Source organism: Elaeis guineensis, chromosome 1 (assembly GCF_000442705.2).
Source record: "Elaeis guineensis isolate ETL-2024a chromosome 1, EG11, whole genome shotgun sequence".
Classification (NCBI taxonomy): domain Eukaryota; kingdom Viridiplantae; phylum Streptophyta; class Magnoliopsida; order Arecales; family Arecaceae; genus Elaeis; species Elaeis guineensis.
Genome location: NC_025993.2, coordinates 26,751,181 through 26,771,180, shown reverse-complemented (window position 1 = coordinate 26,771,180; position 20,000 = coordinate 26,751,181). Strand labels below are relative to the sequence as shown.

Sequence of the window (20,000 nt, the reverse complement as noted above, 5' to 3'; positions counted from 1 at the left end):
TGAAGATAAAAATTTGGACGTAGTGTTTTGAGAGGACAATGATTAACCATGCATCTTTCCAAAAGAGAATAGAAGTACCTTTACCCATGATAAATTGAGTCCTATTCCAAAGAGGGAAAAGAATTAACAATATCCATCCACATGGGATAGTAATTCCTATTTTGTTTCGAAGAAGCTGAGAATTTAATTTATTCATTGTTTTTTTTTTTTGAAGTGCCTACTAATAGTGAAAGTCCTCTAGGAGGTGGGGCTCCCTTTTAAGAACCTCCAATCCCATTTGGAAAGAAAAGCAATGTTAAAATTATTAAGATCGTTAATTCTAAACCCTCCTCCATCTTTGAAAATGCAGACTGTATTTCAATACACTTTGCAAGAAGGCCATTAACATGATCCATGCCCTTTCATAGAAAGCTCTTCTTAACTAGTCTATTTTTTTCTTTATGACCCATGCTGGCAATTTAAAGAGAGACATATAATAAATAGGCAAGGCCGAAAGAACGTTGTTGATAAGAGTGTGTCTTCCTCCAAAAGAAAGGAATTTTCCTTTTCATGCCACAAGTTTGACTAAATTTTTTGGATCAGGGTAATGAAACTGATTTAGAAAGGTTTTTGGACTTTAAGGGAAAGCCTTTGTACTTAAGAGGGAGGAGAGAAGACTTGCAGTTCAGAAAGGCTAACTAGTCCTCAGAAAAGACCACATTTGGATGGATAGGGGAGAACGAGCATTTTTGGAAATTGATTGATAAATTAGTGACCAATTCAAAGCTATAACGAATAAACTTAAGAGTAGCCAAATGGTCCTTCCTAACTATGGCAAATATCAAAGTATTATCCATTAATTCATTGAAACAAAAGGATGTACTTAGCATTTCAAACAGATTGCAGTGGGCTGCCTTATTGATAAGTTTGCCAAAAGCATTAGTAATAATAATAAAAGAAAAGATGATAAGGGATCATCTTGTCTCACACGCCTCTTGCATATAATCTAATTTTCAATATTGCGTTCGTATTAACCACCACTTTAGAGGAGAAAGAACATTTTTGATTCATTGAATCCATTTAAGAGGGAAACCTTTATGAGCAAGCATCTCAAAAGGAAATCAAAATTAATCATGTTGAAGGTCTTAGAAAAGTCTTCCTTACAAATGATACTTTCCAAAGCTCTTTACTGGCAAAGCAGAGAACTTTATTAGCACAGATGATATTATCCATGACTAAGAAACCTTTGTCATAGGCAGCTTGAGGGTGATCGACCAAGAGACGTAGGAATGGATAAAGAAGGGTAGCTAGGACTTGGAAATAATTTTTTCTAGATGGATAAGATTTTCTCCTATTTCATAAATAAATGTTATTCATGAAAAGTAATTTATTCATCTTGAAAAAGTGAGAACATGGGAAAATGGCCAATGAGAAAATTGATCAGCTTTCTCATAATATTTACTCACAAAAGAATAGGCCCTCAAGAGAAAGGTCAATTAATTAAAGGATGTTGATTAGATAATTGAAGAAATCTACTATGACTCGATGTGGTTGTGGATCACTGTTGCACTGATCAAGCTTATAGGTAGCGTTGAAATCTCCACCAATAACCAAAAGATCCAAAAGAAGTGCTACGATTTGAAAGAGTTCCTCCCATAAAAGAGGCTTCTAATCATTATCAGAAGGACCAGATGATGGTGAAGCTCCAAGAAGAGTCCAAAAGATGATAAAACTGGTTGCTAGAGATGGAAAAGGAAAGAGTTTCCTTCTTCAAAATTAAGATTGAAGTGGGCTGAATTCCAACCGGGAAGGATTCCATTGGTTGAGCCGATGGCATTCCAAGCTAACCGGCAATCCACTTGATCTCCAAAAAGAGATCGAAAATATGGAGGGAGTAACCGAATCAAGTTTGGATTCGTCAAGGCTCGCAACAGCACAACCAGAAGAGATTATTAAATCCGAACCACAGGCATCACCAAGGCCCAAAATATTCTAGCATAAATGGAATTAAGGATGGGAGAAACTCAGGCACAAGATGAGAGAATCAAAGGCAGCTGGATTACTCATCTCTCTCTTTTTTCCAACTCAACAATTAATTGCAGAATTTTCTCTACTCTTTGTCGGACAAACAGAAACCACACTGCGTGTCTTGCCCAATGAAGAGGAGTATCGTGAGACAATGCATGAAGGGTTCCTACAGCATCACTTGATATATATTAATTATATTATATATATATATATATTGTTTTGTTGTGTGTGTTTGTTTGTGTTGTGTGTAGAATTCCTAGTGCAATTGTTTTTTTCTAGTGAAATCAATTCATTGAAGCTGCGCATGCTATTGCTTTGACTCTTAACTCTAGTTCCTTGGCTATTATTGATGCTAAACCTTTTGTTTCATTTTACCATGTCTTTGAGAAGAATTTAATGTAATTCTCTTGATTATCCCTTTTTTTTTAGAGAAAAAGGGGAACCAAACTTATCATAAATAGATTAAGAGACAACTTAAATGAGTCAACAATTGGTAATAAAGCTAATTGGTGCTATAACCTAAGGGCTTGCTCTTTGGAAGGTCAAATCTTGGGTAGCTAAATTAATTAAAAAAGAAAAAGAAATATTATATTAGTAGGGGTCCATGATAAAGCATAACATTAGCCATTGCAAACTGATTGATATACCTAGAGAGTGCTGGACCTTGGTTTAACACTTTACATAAGCATGTTTAAACATGATTATGGGTGCATAATAAGTCGTATAAAGATGGTTGCTATTATTGTTGTTTAGATGCATAATGCATGGCAAAACAAAAGCATATGCAAATTGCATGAAATGATGCTCTTCATAAGAATGCATGAATGAAGATATGATTCTTGACATTGATGTGTGGTGTTTGGTACATCTAGAAAAGCTATAATTACGATCCTATGGTAGCGTTTGGTGACCTAAATGGATCACCATGGTGATCTAAATCACATGATCTGAATCCTGAGGTGATATAATCACCAGTGATCCAAGATCATAATGTTTGGTAGGCCATGGTCTAGTAATTAAAGATCCTCGAATATTTATGAATAACCTATTTGGTATTCTATAGAAATCAAGATCACTGATTATATAATACCAAAACTATTCCATATATATTCTATAAAAATATATTTATTAATCATATATAATATTATTATAAATATAATATCACTATATTTATTAATATATTAATAATTAATAGATTTTATAAAAATATATTTATTAATCCTATAAATTTTAATCCTATAAAAAATATATTAATTATTTTATAATATAATTATTTATTAATATATTATTAATAATATGATACTTGTAATATATTATTTATAATATGAATATTTTTTGATTAGAAAAATGAGGTAAATTGAAGTAATGCATTAAAATATTTATATATAAAATATATATAAATGTTTTTATTCTAATTTAAAATTATCATTAAATCATAATATGACAATAATATGATTAATAATATATTATCATTATAATATATTAAATATTGTTGGGGAAGATTTCTGATCATGTACGGACATGGTTGGAGTATGTCGGGGACCACCAGAGCGGCGTTCTCACAAAACAAGTTCCAACCGAAGTTGACTTTGGTGAAGATCCTCCGATGGTCAAGTCAGAAATCTGGCACAACAGTCCGCATGTGCTCAATGCACCTGGTGCTCTCTTGCGACTGCTTCTTCCTCTCTCTATTGTGCCAGATTCTTGAACTTGACCGTTAGAGGTCCTGTCAGAAGTCAATTTTGGTCAGAACTTATTTTATAGAAACATCGCTCTGGTGGTCCCCAGCATACTCTAGCCATGTCCATACGTGGTCAGAAATCTTCTCCAACAAATGTAAAATATAAATATAAAATAAAATATATATTTCTATATACAATTGATATATATATATAATGGTATATTGATATATCAATTTTTTTTACTAAACTAAGGAGTATTTTTTCCTTGTATCTGAATCCAAGCTCACTGTCTGGGGTGATCTTGGATTTCTGATCTCGACGACGGGTATCTCATCACTGGGTTGGGAGGCGATTTCAAGAGCGGGGTGATTTGAAATCATTGTCACATAGATTCACCATGTGCAAACCAAATATGATGATCCCATCACCTTCGCCCACATCATTTTGATCTTAGGTGGATCACCTCATACCAAATGCCCCTTATATCATTAATTTGCATCCAATTATATAAGCACATAGTTCAGACTTTTTTCTTGACAACTAACTCACGTGGTGGGGTGGTGTTTTTCTCCTCCTTTGGCGCCGTACCACCACCACTATGATCGCCAATAGAATTAGTGAAGCCAGAATCACTGCAATGACGACAATGATGCAGTAGCAAGCGTCTTCTTTTTTCCACGATCATCTACGCATTCGTTCCCGTTGGTGCACAGACCCCGGGTTATTTTTCGTCCTAGCATAGCAAAGATCCTCAAATTAATATCAGAATCCAGTGTGGTTAATAAAGGAACGTTTTTTTCCCCTTAAAGCAGCATGGTGTTATTATACCAAGAGTGAATTGGTACTGGATAATGAAGCAAACCTTAACTCTAGCAAGCCATTTTCTTGCTTTTGACGGAGATCCATTGGGATCAACCCATCGAGTTGGTTGTTTGATAAATTTCTGAAAGTAGAGATCAACAATACTAGATCATCAATATTCTACATGTATATCTGGCACATGAGTTTTCCAACAAGACTAGCTTTTTCTTTTTCCTGAGAAGTAACAGAGACTAGCTTAAGCTTAGCAGCAGGCGAAGGATGAATCCTGACAGAAAATCTGGTATCGGACCCACGAAGTTTTGTTTGATAAGTCCCTGAGACACAAAGACGTGATGATTTATGAAGGATTCTATTGACATGAAAAATTGCCATCGTAGGTTGTTTGTAAATTTAGACTTGGTTTGTACCAAACGTCAGACTGAAATATCTTCTATGTAAGAAAGGAGGAAGACATGCAAGTATAGAAGCCTTCTTGCTCATGGAGAGAGAGAGAAAGAGAGACTTGGCAACATTCGGGTGATCTCTGCTCAGATCCATTCAAATTTACATTAGACAATAAGAGTTCCATTGATGATCCAAGCTCTTAAATGTGACCTACTATATCTAAAAATTTACAAACTAAAATTATATAATTTAGATTCTAGTCCATAAATTATATATATTTTGATCACTTGATACATAGACCAAGAGTATCTAAATCACATAATTTTTATCTTTAAGTATTTTAGAGATAATAGATCATATCCATTAACTCGAATATTCAATGTAGGACTCTCATCATCCAATGTAGATCTAATTGGATTTCAATGGAGATATGCTCAAGTGTAACAAAGTCTAGTTCTCTCTCTATATATACAGAGAAAGAGAGAGAGCTAAATCCTGTGAAACTATTTCATAAAAATTCATTGATATCTTCTTTAAGAAAGCAAATTGACTTTGATTTCTACATGATTTACATTACTTTTGGTTCTATTGTAACAAAAGATTAGCTTTTATATGAAAAAAAACTTGTATCAATAATTATGATCCTACACATGGACATTCATCAATATTTTATTTATTCGCAATAAAATATTTATTTTGTGCTTTGAAATAAAAACTTATGTATATGGAATTAAAAGAGTGGAAATTATTACTACACTTGCAAAATGTTGACTTTAAGTTCCTGGAAGCTAGGTCACATGGCCAATTATCTACATGATTCATCAAATCCTACTTCTAATTTGCTTCGCAATTTCTACCTCGAGTTGGGATCCTTTATACTTGGATACACACACACACACACACAAACAACACACACAACATATATATAATATTATATATATCCGTGTGCGTGCGTATGCATATATATATATATATATATATATATATATATATATATATAGGGAGTTCAGTTCTGGATCAAGTTTGCATCCGCATGGATATAGGATGGAAAAGATAGAAGTAGCCAATCCTAATCTCAAAAATGTATGCATTATGACAACTTCCCAATAAAAGATTAGAGATGTTCTACATCTACCATTATAAACACTTTTATCCATTAAATCTCAAATTGCAATAGTCAATCTAATGTGCATATACCATGCTTGGAAAGTTGTATTATCATTTTGCTCAAAAATTATATTATATATTTACACATCATAGTCTATCTATCCCTTATAAGCATACCTACTGCAAATTGAGATATATCGGAGTAATGGGACCCTTTGTCATAGAGATTGTAGATTAGAACTTTGATAGTACCTCTCAATGTTGGACCTCTCTGATATTAAATAATAGTATTTAATCATTATTTTCAATTACTTAGAAAAAAACCTTAACTGCTCATGTACTGCACTTGACTTTCCATTTCTCCCATTAGAGATTGAGATTTTAAGTGTATGTTGTTAATGAGATGATTCTTTTTTTAAGGACCACTTATCCAAGATCGGCTATCAACACCCAATTCCCATCTCTGGCCATTCATTAAAAGAAGAGAAGAAAGAAGGAGAAGAAAAGGTTTAGGCTGTAGAAGATCTGTTGTCACATCAAATCATTAAATGACCATACTTCCAAATTTTCTTATCCCTTAATTACCAACTTGGGATTTTTCTTAATCCTTATGTAACCAAGTTGGCTAGAGCATACGTATCTGGCAAAGATTTTCGCATATAACTTAAACCTGTGAGTGATAGTTTTCAATACTTACAAGTACTCGATGGCCTTAAGGTTGTTAATGGCATCAGGTATGTTATCGGTCAAGTTTTGCGATGACAGATTTCTGCAAAGTAAATGAAACAACACAAATAGTTCAGTCTTAATATTATTAACATTTTAGGAATTTGAAAAAACATCAAAGAGGCTTACAAGGATGTTACTCTTGGAGGATTAGAGGCAGAAAAGTACAGACTATGCCTTTCCAAGTGAAGTTCCGCGGGCACATGGATCGCCTTGCCAAATCTTGATATTATACAATTTCTTGAGGTCCATCATAGCACGAACTAGCATGTTCACAAGGGAAACAAAAAGCCACCTCTAATGCTATATATATAATGCAGTCCCGAAAAAAATAAAGCAACATTTTCGAGTCAAGTCATGCTGAGCGCATATATATATATATATATATATATTATATTATATATATATATATATATATATATATATATATATTATTTATGGAAAAGTAAAGAGAAAAACATCTGAAAGGAAAAACTCAATCACATTTCTTATATTAGTATGCTATTTTTCACTATCTAGAAGGTTGAAATGATCCTTATTAGGAAAAGAAAAAAAAATTATCCAAAACAATCAAATATATCTGGATATCTCAAAGATTTAAGAAACTGTGTAAGGTCTTTCATGTGAAGGATGACCACCCGATCGTGTCCCAGAGAGATTTTGAGATGCATGATTAAGGGTGGTCTTGCCTTGATGGCAATGAATCATGCATGTCAAAATATAATCAGATGATCATCCATGTATGAAAGACTGCCATGGTGCTTCATGTAAAAGAATTAAACATAAGACACTCGTAAAACAAAGGATATATTGCTCAATTTTTCTACTTTCTATTATTTAATAATATTATGTTTTTAGAGAAGTAGTGATATTTGATGCTTTCTTTGCTTTTTTTTTTTGGTTTAAAAGAGATATTAGCCCTACTTTATAAGTTGAGAAACAATATACCATCTGTTATATCGGATGCCAAATCTGGCAGGGAAAGAGTAGTATAGGCCTCCAGGGCATTGAGGATTGGAGGAAGGATGGAATCGGCTGCCTTCGTTAGGCTAAAATCATACTGAGTAACACTTTCAAGCTCAAATGTGAGGGTTATGTGAGTTGATAGTAAGTAAGACGGCCGAAAATTCCTCTGAAGAATTTGCTCATTCATAATCACATCGATTAATCTTGTCTTGTTCGGAGGGAGGGCTTCAAACTCTGCGAAGTGTATGTAGGAATAGCATATGGGACGAACAAATCTGCTCTGAAAGTCTGCTAAAGAAATAGCAAACTAGTATTGTTTATTGGAGTGATCGCGCTACTCATAATGGTGGATGGCACCTGGAAGGCATCCCCTGGATTAATTTGAATGGTCTCTGAAGTATTTATCCCAAATGAGTTAGGTAGGTTCACTGGCCACCAAATGCGATCATAGGTGTCATTTGGATACCTATTGATTAGTAGTTCAATGTTAAAGAAGTCATATTATGCAACTGTATGCATGATTTCTACTACTGAACTTGAATAATATTCACATTTGCATACAATCTCATGGATCTTTGGTTGCAATGCACGTGCACATAGAGAAAGTAGAGCTAACATTAGAAATATATCTATAGAGAGTAGAGCTATATATTGGCACTCATACAATAGTTCTAAAAATATTGGTCTTGATTCAGTGATTGAGGCCCCATATTGATAATTCTAATTATTGGATATGATCTAATATCTCTAAATTACTTATGATAAAAATTATGTTGTTTGGAGTTCTTTGCCTAAGCATCTAATGATTTGAAATGCATAGTTTAAAAAACACAAAACATGCATCATGTTCTCTTTCTAGATATGATGTTTTTATTTTTCATACATTCATTTTATTTTCTGATATACTTCGAAACTGACCGCAGCTGATATATATAGCAAAAATGAACTAGAGTTTGCCATGAGTTTGCTAAGAAGCCTTCATCTTGACCAACCATCTCTCGCCATGTGGTTAGTCCAAGGATGTATGGAGATGCCCAAATTTTTCTCCATCTAGCTAGAGTTGGCCCATGATGATAAATAGTTTTCATAACCATAAAATATAAGGGAATTAGAATATGGAAGAATCACCTACACAATATCTTACAAACATACGAATGATTATCCAAAATGGTCAATGTCCCAAGATTTCATAGCAACAAATGCTGGCTTTTGCCTATATAAACTAGCTAGAGAAGGATTCCTAGTTTAGGTCCCAAGTCCTAAGTTCGAAGTTTTAACCTCTTCATCCTAAGTGCTCTAGAGTTTTCATATCTCTGCTACTCACACGGCACCTCCACTATTTTGCTAGGAGTTATCTGACTTAAGCATCATAAGATCTTTTATCAAACACTCTCCAACAAGAGAGCTTCCCTATTTGTAGTATTTCAAGGCCATGCCTGATGTTGGAGTAGTGATTCAATCGCAATCTCGTTCCCTCGGCCACTGATTAGGTGCAAACAATCCAATTGTGATCACATTCGAGCCCCATCAACCATCATCAATCAGAGAGGGAGGCACATCAAGATCTCTAACCAATTCCTTGATATGTGTAATGCCCCATTGAGTCCTCAGCAAACCAGCTAACTCGACAGCAAGAGATTGGTGCTCAGGGAAGGGTCTTGATCCCATTATCAGAGGTTTTATCTTACAGCAATCATGAAATCTAGAAGAGCATATGCAGCTCCATCCATTGCCTACGAGTACATACTAGTGGATTTCGATGGCTCTATGTAGAGTCCATGGGGTGCTCTTGTCAATTCAGGTGTGATACTTTCAAGCCTTGAGAATTGATGAAGAAAGGATAAGGTGTGAAAAAAGCATCAGGAGCATCAGCTATCAGTTGAGTCGGCTCAAGCTCTAAGAGAGTCGGCTCGAACAGCAGACAGAGAGCTGTATTTCTGACACCAGTAGATGACACAACTGTCGAGCTAGCTCGACTATAGATGGAGCTGGCTCGAAGCCAGATTGAGCCGGCTCGAATCCTGAGAGAGTCAGCTCTGACAGAAGAATAGAATAGAAGCCTTTTCTCCTTAATTGCCTCTCTCTCTCTCTCATATTTCTTCTCTCTTCTTCCTCATGCCTAGAGTTCTTCTAGGCTTGATCTGATCTGTCAAGAAACTTTTTCTTCCATCCTTGATGCTGCTTTCATGATCTATGATCGACAAGAAAAGATCTAATCCTGACAACAATTGGTATTAGAGCTCTGGTGTTAGATCTGATGGAGAAAAGATCTTAGACACCTGATTTAGATAAGGATCTATCTTGATCTTGAGTAATCTGCCTTGTTTTATCCAGAATTACATAAAATTTGTGAGTATTCTTTGTGTTGAAATTGAAATCTGTATGGAATGACATCAAGCACCCTTAAGGCAGACTTTGAAAGGTTTGATGGCAAGAAAAATATTATCCTTTGGCAGCAAAGGATGAAGGATCTGTTAGTTCAGAATAGAATTTATAAGATCATGATTAGGGATAGACCTGAAAAAAATTTTGTTGAAGATTAGGAAGAATTGGAGAAAATAATTTTTAGCATAATTAGAATGTGCCTTGCTGATGAGATTTTGCTTGAGATTAACACAGAGACCACATCGAAAGGGCTCTGGAAGAAGCTTGAGAGCACATACATGAGCAAGAATATGATAAATAAGTTATGGCTGAAGAAGCAACTATATAGTTTGAGGATGTCTGAAGGAAGAGATTTGATTGTCCACATCTAGAAATTCAATCAAGTTTGCCCGAATGTCATGAGCTTTGATGTGAAGATAGATAAGAAACATAGAGCTCTTCTGTTGTTGTGTTCGTTGCCAATTTCTTATAATGATCTCATCACTACTTTGGTGTATGAGAAAGAGATTCTGAATTTTGAGAAAGTGGTTGGAGTTCTTAGGTCAAATGAGCAGCGAGAGAAGCTATGTAAAGGTAGCCCTAACTCAGAGGTGCTTGCTATGATAAGATGCAAAGGAGACCTAAGGAGAGGATTTGAGATAATTCTAAGGGTGGATCAAAGTCTCAAGAAAATTTGAAGACTGTGAAATGCTACAAGTATCATCAGCTTGGTCATCTAAGGAGGAATTGTCTACTTCTGAAGAATAAGAAGGAGAAGGGCAAGATTGGATCGACCAATGGGAGTAGTGCTTTATCATCTGAAGACACTGGAGATGATGTACTAGTAGTATCAAATAATACAACAGAGTTTGATAGTCATTGGACGCTTGATTCAGCATGTTCCTACCACTATAGTGCACATCATGATTAGTTTGCCTCGTATGAGAAATCAGATAGTGGTAGTATGAGTTTTGGAGATGATCACCCATGTAGAGTGGCTGGTGTTAGTGCTATCAAGATGAGGATGTATGATAGAATCAAACGGATACTTATCAATGTGAAGCATGTACCAGACTAAAGAAGAATTTGATATCCTTAGGTTACTTAGAAAAGCAGAGATATGCTTTCAGTTGTCAGCCAGGGAGTGAGTATTTGAAAATCTCTAAAGGTGCTTTGGTGGTGATGAAAGAGAGAAGATTGAGCAATAAGCTATATAGGATGGAAGGCTTATAGTTATTGACAGTGCAGAGGCTTCTGCAGCAGCACCGGAGGAGCAGCTCATCTATCAGCTGTGGCACTATCATATGGGTCACATGAGTGATCAGAGGCTCACAGAATTGAGTAAGAAAGGATTGATTCCAGCACTCAAGAAAGAGGGCGATGATCTTTATGAGCCTTGCACCTACGGCAAATAGCACCAGGTGAAGTTTGCTAGTAGTTTCAAGTGGAGTAAAGCTATTTTGGAGCTTGTTCACTCGGAGGTATGGAGACTGACATCTATTGTAGCTCGAGATAGAGCTAGATACTTTGTCACCTTTATAGATAACTTCTTCAAGAGAGTTTGGGTGTATCTGATCAGAAAAAAATCAAAAATATTTGTTCGATTTAAGGTCTAAAGAGCTGAGGTGGAGAAGAAGACAGGACAACCAGTGAAGTGTTTAAGGTCTGATAATGGAGGGGAGTACATAAGTCTGGAGTTTAGAAGATACTATGAGAAAAGTGGCATAAAGCATCATAACACAGTGAGGATAATCCCTCAGCAAAATGGTATTGCAAAGAGGATAAACCGAATACTGACTGAGAAGATCAGGAGCTTGAGGCTGCAAGCATCACTGCCCAAGTCTTTTTTGGGTGATGCTCTAACATTTGCTTATTTCTTTGTTAATAGATCTTCCCATAGATCACTCAATAGGGGAATTTCAGAGGCAATCTAGAGTGAAAAAAAGGTGGAGCTTGGCCATCTAAAAGTGGTCGACTGTCCGGCTTATACTTTGGTGGAGGAAGCCGAACAAAGCAAGTTGGATCCGAAGTCACAAAAAATGATCTTCATCGAGTATCCTGCAGGTGTGAAGGGTTACTTACTATGGAATTCATATTTTCAAAAGTGTGTCATCAGCAGGGATGTGATCTTTGATGAAAAAAGTATCTTGAAGAAGCTGAGAAGTACAGATGGAGCAGACAAGATAGTTCAGGGCAGCAGTGGGCAGCAGTGATCAGCACTCACAGTCAGATGATTTGCCATCAACTTCGAGCTTGAAACATGTTCAATTTGAGGTGGAGTTGGAAAAGCATGATCATACACTTGTGGAGGATCAGCAAGGAAAGGATATTGTCCGAAAAAAATGTAAAGGTAGCCACAGGCACTGCACAAATCGAAGCGCACTATTCATAAATCGATGAGATATGGCATTAGTAAGATGATTTTCTATACTTTCATCACTGTTGGTGATCCAGAGACCTTTGAGGAGGCCATGGAGAGTCTGATTCGGGATTCATAGATGTAGGCCATAATGAAAAAGATGGAGTCTTTCAAAAAAAATCGAACATGGCAATTGGTGGATCTACTAGAGGATGCTCGACCCATTGGATCCAAATGGGTTTATACTAGAAAAGAGGCATCTTCAGAGAAAGATGGAGTGAGGTACAAGGCTAGGCTAGTAGCCAAAAGATACAGAGAGAAGGAGTTGATTATACAGAGGTATTCTCTTCGATCGTCAGGCATACATCTATCAAGATGTTGTTAAGTATTGTAGTAGCACAGGATATGAAATGAGAGCAAATGAATGTTAAGACGGCATTCCTTTGTGGTCACTTGGAGGAGAGCATTTATATGGAGCAGTCAAAGGAATTTAGAGAATCTGGATCAGATGGAATGATTTGTTTGCTGAAAAAATCGCTGTACGGATTAAAGTAGTCTCCTAGATAGTGGTACAAGCAATTTGACACTTATGTGAGGAGCATTGGCCTTTTCAAATGTGATTATAACCCATGTGTATATGTTAGATCTCTAGATGATAGATTTAGAATATATTTTTGTATGTAGATGATATATTGATTGATTGCATGCAAGAGTAAAGAAGTTGTACAGGAGTTGGAAGAAGTTTTGTCTCAGGAGTTTGAGATGAAGGACTTGGGGCCTGCATGAAAGATTTTAGGTATGGAGATCAACAGAGATAGATCTAAGGGGTTGTTGCACTTATCTCAAGGAGGCTACATAAAGAAGATTTTGGAGAGATACAGAATGAAGAATGCTAAACCGACAAAGCTGCCACTTGCTGGGCACTTCAGACTCTTGAAGACTATACCGTCAAAGATTGAGATGGAGGCTAAGGAGATGGAGAGAGTACCATGTGCCTCTGGTGTGAGAAGCGTTATATACTCTATGGTGTGTTATAGGCTGGATATAGCCCATGCATGAGTTAGGTGAGCAGATTTATAGCACAACCTAGCAGGGAGTATTGGAAAGCACTGAAAGTTATTTTCAGATACTTGGCTGGTATAGTTGGAGTTGGTATTTACTATGGTTAGCAAAGAGGTACTGATGGACACTCCAACATATCCAAGGAGGCTAAAGAGGTAATAGAGGGGTTTGTAGATGTAGATTTTGATGGAAATGTAGACACTCGATACTCAACGACAGATTTTGTGTTTAGCATATATGGAGATCCAATCTCATGGAGATCCAATCTCATGGAGATCTTGCTTGCAACCTATAGCAACCTTGTTTACTATAGAAGTGAAGTACATTGGCATCACAAAGGTAGTGAAAGAAGCCCTATGGTTGAAGGGCTTGGCTTTGGAGATGGACTTCCCACAGGAGGCTGTCAGAGTACATTCTGACAATTAGAGTGCTTTATTGCTTGCACAGAACTCTGTTTATCATACAAAAATGAAGTACATTGACATCAGGTACCATCAGATCAGAGAGCTTGTAGAAGATAGTGAAGTGGAGCTAGTGAAGGTTCACACCAAAGAGAATCTAGCTGATGTACTCATGAAGATATTTTCATGAGATAGCTTTCACTATTGTATGGCACTGATGGGACTGGTGGATAGGACTGAGTTCACGAGGACTTAGGAGCATCAAGATGGAGATTGTGAGCTCAAGTGTGGTGCTTCCAAGCCTTAAAAACTGATGAAGAAATGACAAGATGTGAAGAAAGCACCAGAAGCATTAGCCAGCAGTCAAGTCGGCTCGAGTTCTGAGAGAGCTGGCTCAGACAGCAGACAAAGAGCTATATTTCTGGCACCAATGGATGGCACAGCTATCGAGCTAGCTCGACTGTAGATCAAGCTAGCTCAAAGTCAAGTCGAGCTGGCTCAAACCCTGAGAAAGCTGGCTCTGACAGGAGAACAGAAAGCAGCGTGTCCTGGCACGCTGCAAAAGGCATGCTAGAGCCGGTTCGGACCTTGACAGAGTCGGCTTGATGGCACGAACTGAAGACTTACGGGATTCTGATTTGAGCTAGAATTGGGTTTAATTTTAGTGACTTAAGACCTTGGTTTTGGAGGTCTTAAGGAGCTAATCCAATAATTAGACTAGGGGTTTAGTCTAATAGGTGTGCAAAGCAAGACATGGGTATACATGGGCTTGAAAATTGTACTAAATTGGATTAGCTAGGGGAGCTTTTGGTTTGGATCAAATTGACCATGTATATATACAATTTTGTATATGATTTTGATAGAATGGAATCAGAATAGAAATTTTTTCTCCCTAATTTCTCTCTCTCTCTCTCATGTTTCTCCTCTTTTCTTCCTCACACCGAGGGTTCTTCTAGGCTTGATCTGATCCACCAAGAAGCTTTGGCTTCCATCCTTGCTATTGCTTTCATGATCTATGATCAATAAGAGAAGATTCGATTCTGACAACAGCTCTACCTTCAGTGGATATGCAGGTGGTTTTGACAATCACCACCAAGCAATTCCATATACTCTTATAGTACAATTAGGCACTCATTATGCTTATTTAGAGCATGCAACAAGTTGCCACCAACCCTTAATGCAATAGCAGCATCAGGAGGCTCGCGAGTCAGGTGATCATGGAGTTTCAATGCAAGTAAGCCAACACTGTCCTCTGCAAATTTCATAGCGAAGCCAACACTCCTGCCCTCTAAGCTTTGGAAAAGCACCCTATAGTCATTGATCCCCTCATTGAAGCTTAGCGCACTGCAAACTTCTAGTCCACAAAGCTTGAAGAAGATGGCTCATAGCCATCACTCTCATTCATGGAGCCTAGGATGAGAAAAAGTACTTATCCTCTAGCACTTCATCTTCATAGGAGGATTCCATGATAGGACATTCTTCTCCCTATCGATCTATATACGGCTCCAAGAGGATGGTGGACATCAACCATGAGTTGGAGGAGGTAGATTAGTACCTCGAAGAATTGCGACAACATTGGGGTGGGCTTGGGAACAACTTAGAATTCACCAAGCCCTCATTTCAGCAAAGATCATGGAAAAACCCATTCTTCCTCGATTCAAGATGCTATAGCTCGAGACCTATGATGACATCATCGGCCTTTTGGATCACTTATAGAGCTTCAAGGCTTTTATGATGCTTTAGGGAGCAATCGATTCAGTGATATGCAAAGCCTTCCTAGATACTCTCCAGAAGGCAATCTGGATATGGTATGTCAGGCTTCAATCGAGCTCCATTTTACTTCTTTGAGGAGTTTAGAAAAATATTTGCCACCTAGTACAAGAGAAGCAGAAGAACTTGTCACCCTCTTCACCATCAAACAAAGGGAGATGAGTCCCTTCAAGACTATGTTAGCCATTTTAATGCGGAAAATAAGCCAATTCCTCTTCTCTCTAGAAAAGAGATTCTCGAAGGACTCCAATAAGCTCCTAGCCCCTCTGATAAGTATATCAATGTTGAAAAGACCATGGTAGATCATTGCAATGTGAAGGTCAGCAAGCAAAAATAAGTGCGCTAGTGATGACTTGAGTGAGCCCTATAAGAAGCTCAACAAAGATGGGGAAAACTCTTGCCGATAAGGAATCCTCCTCAAAAGCTCGAAAGTACATACCTTTTAATGCTTCTTGAAGATAGATTCTTATGAAGATCAAGAATCAAGAGTTTGTTAGGTGTCCAAAGTAGATGAGGTCGAATGCTTGCAAGGATACAAGCAAGTTTTGCCACTTCACCATGACTACGCATAATACTGAGGACTGTTATTGGTTAAAAAATAAAATTGAGACATCATCAAGTAGGGCTTCTTTGGTGCCTACATCATCCATCGTAAGCCGAGGTGATTTAGGTTAGGGACAACCTACCCTTGAGCTACAGATTGATAATCGATCAATTGGAATCAATAATGTCATCTTGGATGACTGTGGGTGGAACAAGCTTGACTACATAGATTTATATTCAGATAGCCCAGATAAGAAGCCCAACTGCGAAGAGGTAGAGGTTAAATGAGATCATTTTCTTTCAAAACATTGATGCTAAGAACTTCCAGACTCCCGACGATGACACTATTGTAGTTTTCATCACCATTGCAAACTATGATGTAAAATAAATTTTGGTTGACAATGAAAGCTCGATAGATGTCTTATTTTATGATGCTTTTTATAAAATGAACTTGTCAAAGAATTGATTTTGAAAGATCAATTCTATTTTGTCAGGTTCTCAGTAGACCTGATCTCCATGGAAGGTATATCTCCTTTCCTATTACTGCTAGACAAGCACCGTGCTAGACTGCTTTGACGCTTGATTTCTTAGTCATCAAGGTCACTTTGGCCTACAATGTAATACTAGGACAATCCAGCCTAAACACCTTGCATGTTATTGTTTCCACTTGTTATCTGTTGATTTGGTTTCCAAGTGCAAATGGTGTACGAGAAATCTAAGATGACCAAGTACCTACTTGATAATGCTACATTACGCCCTCAAAGATAAGAAATTAATGGAGATGCTACTCATTAAGGGCTAAGATGCTTGAGATGAGCAAGTGTAAAGAACTAGCTAAAGAATCTTTTCCTAGTCCCCTTGTATGAATCAGGATATCTTATGGCAGCAACAATGGGTGAAGAATTGGAGAAGATGAAGGGAGGAAAATAGAAGCTAATTTATGCACAAGTGGCAACCTCCCTTTTCTTTTAGATAGTTCTTGAATGGTCAAGATGAAGCTATCCTCTTTGATGGCTAGCCACATGTTGAACTCTTTGAGCCTTCGACGGTTCAAATACCCACTTAGAAGACATGCCATGCAATTCACCTTCCAAATTGTCATTGCCAGAGTTATTAACCTCATAAAGATAGCACAATATCCAAGTAAGATCTGTATCAAGTGATGAACTTGAAAGTTATTCCTTAGAACTACATGATGAGCAAGCGTGACATCATCCACACATTCTTGAGACAAAACAATGATACTGAGAAACAACTCTAGATGCATAATCCCGATCATACTGTAGCTAGGGGCAAGCCATATCTGAATTCAGCTTAGGACATCTACATACTTGCCACAAAGAATTTGGTGTATTGATTAACTAAGCAGACTTATATCGGTTTGAATCGATCTATACTAGGTCTACCAACCAAAGTATTGATCTCTTTTGAATGACCCAAAGGACCTAGCAGAATTTCAGCTAAGTCTACAAATCCGCCATTCAAATAGAATACTTGGCACAAAACTCAAATAAAAGATAAAAGGAATATTTATTGCATAAGGAAGAGATTACACGAGGAAATACAAAATGCTCTTGACAAACGAGCGACAAAATCATGCTCATTATGAATGAGCTACTAATCTATGCCCTCCTTTCCACCATCTTCTTCTTCCTCATCTCCACCTTAGGATGAACCCAAAGGGTAAATTAACTGAGGTTGGCCTTTGAGAGTAGACCAGCAAACTTATCCTTACAAAATTGAAAGTCTTTCTTGAAAGAAACTTAGGAGGTTGGCCTTTGAGAGTAGACTAGCAAACTTATCCTTACAAAATTGAAAGTCTTTCTTGAAAGAATATCTTAGGAGGCCTAATGCAGCTCATTGCAAAACTTTCCAAAGCTTATGAACTCCATGACAACCTACTGAGCCACTTCTTCAGCTTGTGTCATCCTCTTTTTGGCCTTAGTGCCTTTCTTGATGGCCTGGGTTGCTCTCTCTTCAACCAGAGTAGGCTCCTCTTCAGCTTGAGTAGCCTTCTCATCAATCTGAGCAGCTTCTTCCTTGACTCAAGTAGCCTTTTCTTCAAATTGAGCAAACTTATCCTCTATGTGAATAGCTCTCTCCTTAATCTGGGTAGCTATATCTTCAAATTTGGAAAGCTCTTCCTTGGCTTGTGCTATTTAGTTTTTAGCTTAGGCTAGTTTATTTTTAGCACCTAAAGTTTGGTCATCTATAACTCGAAGAGCCTTTTGAAGATAAGCAACCTCTTCTTTAATTTGGTTGCTATTTTCTCTACTTCTTACTTGGATTCCTCCAGCCTTCTCTTGGTTTCAACATGAGCTCTTTTGAAGTCATCCTTTTTTCCTAGAGATATGTCTGTTTTCTTGGTGCTCTCTTTGGCATTTAGGCAATAGCATGATCTCACTTAGTCATTGCCCTCCCTCACTCTATCTTGTGAATCTTATGCTCCACCATCTCCACTCTCTCGATAGCCCAAAATGATGGCCGCTAAAGCATGGATTGTATCAAAGGTCTATAGAATAAATGATAGAGTTAACAAAGAACAATTAGGCTTCCACAGCAACTTTCAATCTATAGAACCTATCTCAACCACGGTAGTGCATGTTGAATCAATGACTTGATTCATTGTCAAGTTTTGAAGAAACATCACAACTTAAGGAAGAATCATCCCCCTCACCATTTATCCTATGAGCTTAGGAGTATTGAGGACAAAGTCTATAGGTCTAAGTGACCATGTTGGCAAAAAAAAATCTAGCTCAGTCTTTTAAGATGAAGATGGTAGCTACTAGAATATCATGCTCCTAGAGTCTGCTATCAGGTCGATGCAATCAAGATCTAGACACTCGAGTTTGAAGCTCATTCTAGGATGGAAGCTAGTTAATTCCAAGGTAAAGATGGCTTCCTCGACGATAACTAGCACCTTTACAAGCTTGACATCAACTGCCGAATCCAATGTGGGCCCATAAGCAAAGGAGGAGGTACACCCTCAAGGGCCCTTAAAGAAGCTACCAAAGTGGATGGGTGAGTAGAAATTAAGGCTTCCACCTTCACCTTAGATGGACATCCTTCACTAATTTAAGTTGAACTCGGCTCATTTTTCCTTACTTTCATTCTTATCGAAGGGCTAGCCTTATTGTTATTAAGCTTCCTCTTAGGAGGAGCACTCTTAGCTACTTCAGGCATGAGGCTACTGAAATCAAACTTCATCTATACAAAATCAAGCCAATTGATTAAATAATCGAGCTACAATTTTTGAAGGATAAGAAGGTATGAACAAAGAAGATTAACCTTAAAAGAAGTGGGCCGGATGTTGATATTTGCCATGGTCTCATCATAGAGCAACTCAGCATAAGATGGAGCTTTGATCTCCTAAGAGCATCGACCGCCTCCTCCTCCTCGTCTAACAAAAGGGTATAGAGGCTTAATGCCTTCTTCCTCAACGTCCTCTATTGTATCATGAAGTCCCATGGATCCATTGAGGTGATGAAGAAAAATTGACCCCTCCAAGCTCGAATAGAGGAAGGACCATAAGGAAGGATATTGTAACTTTTCCAACAATAAAGGTACTACCAACCTTTCCTCCAAGAGTGCATTTTCACTTGAGAAAAGACTTGGAACAGCCCCATGGTTGGGACAAACTTATAGAGGGTAGAGAGGTAAAAAAATCAACTATAATCTACCAAGCATTGGGAATGAGTTGGGCTGGAATCAACTAGTACTGATCCATAGCTCAGCAATGTTATAAGAATCAGAAAGTCTTAGGTCAACTTTTAGAGTTTCATTATAGAGAGCAATTCGGTTCTCTTA

General features: G+C 37.4%; 1 protein-coding gene and 1 pseudogene across 3 annotated transcripts in view; one reads left to right on the top strand and one right to left on the bottom strand.

Annotated features, from left to right (window-relative positions):
* The window catches only part of LOC140854730 (probable LRR receptor-like serine/threonine-protein kinase At1g51880), a 13,886-nt pseudogene extending 6,005 nt beyond the window's left edge, over positions 1 to 7,881 (bottom strand).
* The window catches only part of LOC105037078 (probable LRR receptor-like serine/threonine-protein kinase PAM74), a 266,372-nt gene that overhangs the window by 68,221 nt on the left and 178,151 nt on the right, over positions 1 to 20,000 (top strand). The gene's annotated exons all lie outside the window — the stretch shown is intronic.